Genomic DNA, 6,854 nt, shown 5'->3' with positions numbered 1-6,854 from the left:
TCACTATTTGCAGATGACATGATCCTCTACATAGAAAACCCTAAAGACTCCACCAGAAAATTACTAGAAATAATCAATGACTATAGTAAAGTTGCAGGATATAAAATCAACACACAGAAATCCCTTGCATTCCTATACACTAATAATGAGAAAACAGAAAGAGAAATTAAGGAAACAATTTCATTCACCATTGCAACGGAAATAATAAAATACTTAGGAATATATCTACCTAAAGAAACTAAAGACCTATATATAGAAAACTATAAAACACTGGTGAAAGAAATCAAAGAGGACACTAATAGATGGAGAAATATACCATGTTCATGGATTGGAAGAATCAGTATAGTGAAAATGAGTATACTACCCAAAGCAATTTATAGATTCAATGCAATCCCTATCAAGCTACCAACAGTATTCTTCACAGAGCTAGAACAAATAATTTCACAATTTGTATGGAAATACAAAAAACCTCGAATAGCCAAAGCGATCTTGAGAAAGAAGAATCGAACTGGAGGAATCAACCTACCTGACTTCAGGCTCTACTACAAACCCACAGTTATCAAGACAGTATGCTACTGGCACAAGCTGAATTTTTAATTTGAAATTTCACACTCTCTAATAGTGAATACATTCTACTAGGTCATATTTCTTTGTACTAGGATGGTACAGTAACCCACAAATAAGAATGTGAAATAGACACAAAAAATGTTGTCATTAAAGAATCTTAATATAGTATGATTATGTATATAAGAGATTAAACATATGTGATTCTCTTGGTCTTTCAGGACTGTAAAATATTCCATTTACATAAAGTTTTATTTATATAGCTGTTTCAGAATAAACAGGCTAAATAAAACAAAGGAAATAATCTTCTAAATATAACCACTGAAGGTGAAACTATTCCTTTATTATGTAAAAGAATAACCTTCACATCCTATATGATGGATAACCCCCTCTTCCAACTAAAGTCACATTTTTAATCCAGAGCTTCCTCATGGCATTTTTCATTTCTCAGGGTGTAGATTAATGGGTTCATCATGGGAGTTATGAATATTGAAACAAACATTATGGATTTATCAATGGGAAAGTTGGCATTAGTCCTTGCATACAGAAAGATACAAGGAACAAAGAATAGAACGACAACAGTTATATGAGATGCACAGGTATAGAAGGCTTTGTGATTCCCTTCCAAACCATGAGTCTTCAGGGAGTGTACTATGACCCCATAGGACACTAAGAGGATGAAGAAGACAACAGTGTGAATTGCTCCTTCATTAACTATCATAGAGAGTCCAATGAGGTGGGTATCAGAGCAAGCAAGTTTCAGTAAAGGGTACATGTCACACATGAAGTTGTCAATGATATTGGGGCCACAGAAAGGGAGCTGATAAATAAAGAGCAATTGAACCAGTGAGTGAAGAAAGCCTTTAGTCCAGGCCACCAGCAGCATGAGGACACATACCTTCTGATTCATGATGATCAAATAATGAAGAGGTTTGCAGATGGCTACATATTGGTCATAGGCCATCACCACCAGAAGAATGACTTCAGTACCAGCAGTTAAATGATCTATAAAGACTTGAGTCATACAAGATTGGAAAGAAATAATATTTTTATCATGAGGCAAGTCGGTGATAATTTTGGGAGCAGTGGTGGTAGAATAGACAGCATCTATAAATGATAAAGAAGCCAGAAAAAAGTACATGGGGGAATCCAGTGATCAGCTGGCTGTGATGGTCATCATGATAAGCAGATTGCCCATTATCGTCACGATGTAGATGAGTAAGAATGAAACAAATAGAACTTTTTGCATCTCAGGGTTTTGTGTGAGCCCCAGGAGGGCAAACTCAGTCACATTTTTCCTATTTCCATTGTGTTCTGAAGCTGTTGATCAGGTGTCAGAGACTGCAAACCAAAGGGCCAGTAATGAATCTGAGATCACAAGCTTTGTGTCAAATATGTGATGCCTTACTGGACAATTTTCTCCACAGTATCTCACACAGAGTAAATCTTTAGAACATGACACTTTGTAATGTCCTTCCACAGTACTCCATTAATTTTATCAAATTCCTTGCTTCAACTACAGTGATGAAGCTTCAGTGTTCTAGTCGAGGAGTATATATGAGTGGGTGTATCTATGAGTTTATGTACCGAATGAGGAAAAAGATGCTTTCTCTAGAATATCTCCTACCAAAGAAAATATTTTTTTTCATTTTACATATCATTTTTACTCTTTTTTTTCAGCAAAACCAATATAATATTGTAAAGTAATTAACCTCCAATTAAAATAAATAAATTTATATTTAAAAAATAAATAAAAGGAAAAAGAAAAGAAAAAAATTAAATTTATTTATTTTAATTGGACACTAATCACTTTACAATATTGTATTGATTTTGACATGCATCAACATGAATCTGTCACGGGTGTACATATGTTCCCCATCCTGAACCCCCCCTCCCCATACCATCCCTCTGGGTCATCCCAGTTCACCAGCCCCAAGCATCCTGTATCATACTTGGACTGGTGATTCGTTTCTTATATGATATTACACATGTTTCAATGCCATTCCCCCAAATCATCCCAGCCTCTCCCTCTCCCACAAGGTCCAAAAGACTGTTCTATACATCTGTGTCTCTTTTGCTATCTTGCATACAGGGTTATCATTTCTTTTTTCCTAAGTGCATTTTGACCTTCTGAAATCTACCAGGAAAACACTCTCATCTCTAATAACTTTATTTACATACTTACATGAATTAATACCTAGTCATGGAGCATAAAATTATGTGCTAAGCCACTCAATCGTGTTCAACCCTTGTGACCCCATAGACTGTAGCCTGCCAGGCTCCTTTGTCCATGGAATCCTCCAGGCAAGAATACTAGAGTGGATTGCTATTTCCTTCTCCAGGATAAAATTACAAGTTGGACTTGTAATACTTTTCTGTATATTATATTTCCAAAAATCAAGACATAAATCAACCACAAGAGTTGGAGAACAGGCACATTTTGAATGCTCTTCCAATGCTTATTCATACTTATGGTTAGTCAGTTGTGTTCATCTCTTTTGCGACCCCATGGACTGTAGCCCACCAGACTTCTCTGTCCATAGCTTTCTCCAGGCAAGAATATTGGAATGGGTAGTCAGTCTCTTCTCCAGGGGATCTTCCTGATCCAAGGTTTGGACCGGGGTCTCCTGAATTGCAGGTGGATTCTATGAAGTAAAATCCACCAGAGAAGCCCTTGATGCTTATTAAATTTTACTTAAACTAAATTTCAAAACTCATAAGAGATCAACTGAACAGAGATAAAATATATGAAATCTTACTATTCAAGAAAGTACAAAAAAATAAAATAAAATAAAGTACAATAAAATCATCATTTTGTTTGAATACATACACACTCAAACACATACATAAACACAAACTAAGTAGAGATTTATTGCAAGCTACTTGGAAGGAAAAAATGAATAATGCATTTTGAAGAGAAAAATGGACATAACAATTTATTATAAGCTATTGGAGGGGGAAAATGAACAGTACAAAAATAAGGGATTGGGTACTATGCAAGCATTTTTACTATTTTTCAAAATTGTTTAGAACTGATTATTGCTAGCCAAGCTCAATGAAGAATGACAAAATAAAGATTTTAGGCTGAATCATTTTATAATGGAAAGAATTTGCTACCAAACATCTAGAAACATCATTTGATTTTGCTTAGCTTGGGCTTCCCTGGCAGGACTAGTGTAAAGAATCTGCCTGCAAGTGTAGGAGACATAAGAGACATCAGTTCCATCCCTTGATCGAGAAGACTCCCTGCAAGAGAAAATGTCAACCCACTCTAATATTCTTGCCTGGAGGATCCCATGGACAGAGAAGCCTGGTGGACTATCATTCATAGCGTGGCAATGAGCCGGACATGACCCACTGTTAGAGCATAAGCTGGAGGCACCTTTGGAAAATCACATCCAAACTCCGATTGCTATTGAAAAGGCACCATTATTTCAAGATATGTGAGTTTCCAAATTCTTGTCATTGAAGCCTTTATTATAAATGGCACACTAACATTTTTGCTGGTTCATTCTCTTTATATTAATGATGAGTTAATATATGTTAGTGTGAAGAAGGCTGAGCGCCGAAGAATTGATGCTTTTGAACTGTGGTGTTGGAGAAGACTCTTGAGAGTCCCTTGGACTGCAAGGCGATCTAACCAGTCCATTCTGAAGGAGACCAGCCCTGGGATTTCTTTGGAAGCAATGATGCTAAAGCTGAAACTCCAGTACTTTGGCCACCTCATGCGAAGAGTTGACTCATTGGAAAAGACTCTGATGCTGGGAGGGATTGGGGGCAGGAGGAGGAGGGGACAAGAGAGGATGAGATTGTTGGATGGCATCACTGACCCGATGGACGTGAGTCTGAGTGAACTCCGGGAGTTGGTGATGGACAGGGAGGCCTGGCGTGCTGCGATTCATGGGATCGCAAAGAGTCGGACACGACTGAGCGGCTAATCTGATCTGAATATATGTTAGAGGTTATTTATTTATTAAAGTAGCCAATAGTTTAGACTAGTTATTATGTTCAAATGATATGTTATTATTGTTGTTAGTCTATATAAAATACAAAATATTCATTCTCATTTAAGGAAAATAAATTGTCTGTTAGGTCTTTCAGATATGATCCAGGATCAGTTTTTTTGTGTGTGTAATTGTTTTAAACGTGCTCCATTTCAGTATTTACTTTATAGACTGACATTTTTGAAGTACAGGAGATTTTTATGTTCATTGTGCCTCTGACAAGACAAATTTTACTCAAACATTAGAGGTAGAATAAAAATATAAAGAAGAGAAAATAAGAGAAGATTGAAAAAAGGCAGATAGAAAATGGCAAAGACCATGAGCTGAAAAGAATATGCTTTGAAATCAGTAAACACCTTAGTTTGAAGTCACTGAATGAGTAAGGAGTAGAGGAATTTCAGATTTCCTAACTGTCCATCTGGAGGTGGAATGAGAGGTAACTTCAGCATCAAGATTTATATTATATTTTTGGTCAAAGGAAAATGAGGAAATCAAATTCTGAACTTTAAGATGCAGAAATAAAAGAAACCAGCTGCCTAAAGGAGCTCTGGCTTCAGAGTTTTGGCATTTCATTGTGTGTTGTTGTACCTGATTAGTTACCAAAATGTGTCTGATTCTTTGCAACCCCATGGACTATAGCCTGCCAGAACCTTCTGTCCATGGCATTTCCCAGAATGAATATATTGGAGTGAGTTGCCACTTCCTTCTCTAGGTAACCTTCCTAAACCAGGGATTTAATGTAAGTCTCCTGCTTGGCAGGCAGATTCTTTACCATTGTGCCACTTGGGAAGACTTTCACTGTACAGACACATTATTAAATATCTCCACTCACAATGAGGAAGCTACATAAGTATTTGTAATAGAAAATAAATACTCACAGTTCATAGCGGTTGTATGAGCACTAAAGAGGTAACTTCCAGGAGGAGACCCTTTGAGGATTTACACTTGAACTTTTGAGCACTTTCAACATTTATGTGTTTATAGCTGATTTTTCATTGTCATCTGTTGGATTTGTTGGGTCAGTAAACATGTCTTACTAATAACTGTATCCCCAGATTCTCACTGTACCTTATCCATTTTAAGTGACAAATGAATATTTGACTATTAAAATGTTCTTATGAGCATTAGTATTCTAAACTTCATAAAGTATTAATTTGACTCAGAATGATATAAAATTGTAGATTTATCAATATTTTACTTGAGTAAAAATAAATTGCTTCAAACATTTGTGAGATTCTTTAAATCTCTTAAATATAATCAGAGAACATACATCTTTAAAGAATGCTCAAAAATGCACATTCATGATACCTCTACCAAAAGGATAAATAAAACAAATTAAGTTGAGCTATGCTATGCCAAATTCAACAGCATACAATGAAAAAAAAAACAAAAACCATATGGTATGCAAGGCATAAAATTTTGGGAAACACTTTCAATTAGAAGATCTTAGAAATTGCAAGCCCTGAAAATTTGAGTTTCAGTCCAGACCCCTTTGCAACATATGATCACAATCTATACTTTAATATGTTTCTATTTAACTGTCTATATACTAAACCCTGTTTCCAATCCAAGTAATAGTTTTAATTTAGTGACTGACCAGTGACCATAAAAATGATGCAGCAAAAAAATTGAAGGTCTTAATAAACATTTAACCAGTTCATCAGATTTTGTTTAAAAAGATAAATTTTAAAGCAACATCTTTGACAAAGGAGGCAAGAATATACAATGGAGAAAAGACAATCTCTTAAACAAGTGGTGCTGGGAAAACTGGTCGGCAACTTGTAAAAGAATGAAACTAGAACACTTTCTAACACCATACAGAAAAATAAACTCAAAATGGATTAAAGATATAAATGTAAGGACAGAAACTATAAAACTCCTAGAGAAGAACATAGGCAAAACACTCTCTGACATACATCACAGCAGGATCCTCTATAACTCGCCTCCCAGAATGCTGGCAATAAAAGCAAAACTAAACAAATGGGACCTAATTAAAATTAAAACCTTCTTCACAACAAAAGAAACTATAAGCAAGGTGAAAAGACAGCCTTCAGAATGGGAGAACATAATAGCAAATGAAGCAACTGACAAACAACTAATATCAAATACATACAAGCAACTTCTGCAGCTCAATTCCAGAAAAACAAACAACCCAATCAAAAATTGGGCCAAATAACTAAATAGACATTTCTCCAAAGAAGACATACAGATGGCTAATAAACATATGAAAAGATGCTCAACATCACTCATTATCAGAGAAATTCAAATCAAAACCACGATGAGATA

The 6,854-nt window shown here is 35.6% G+C and overlaps 1 pseudogene; it reads right to left on the bottom strand.

Moving 5' to 3' along the window:
- Window positions 1-927: 927 nt before the first annotated feature.
- Window positions 928-5,453, bottom strand: LOC104995146 (annotated as a pseudogene).
- Window positions 5,454-6,854: the final 1,401 nt, after the last annotated feature.

The sequence above is a fragment of the Bison bison genome, unplaced genomic scaffold (assembly GCF_000754665.1).
Source record: "Bison bison bison isolate TAMUID 2011002044 unplaced genomic scaffold, Bison_UMD1.0 scf7180017864277, whole genome shotgun sequence".
NCBI lineage: Eukaryota > Metazoa > Chordata > Mammalia > Artiodactyla > Bovidae > Bison > Bison bison.
This window is presented reverse-complemented; position numbering and strand designations above follow the sequence as displayed.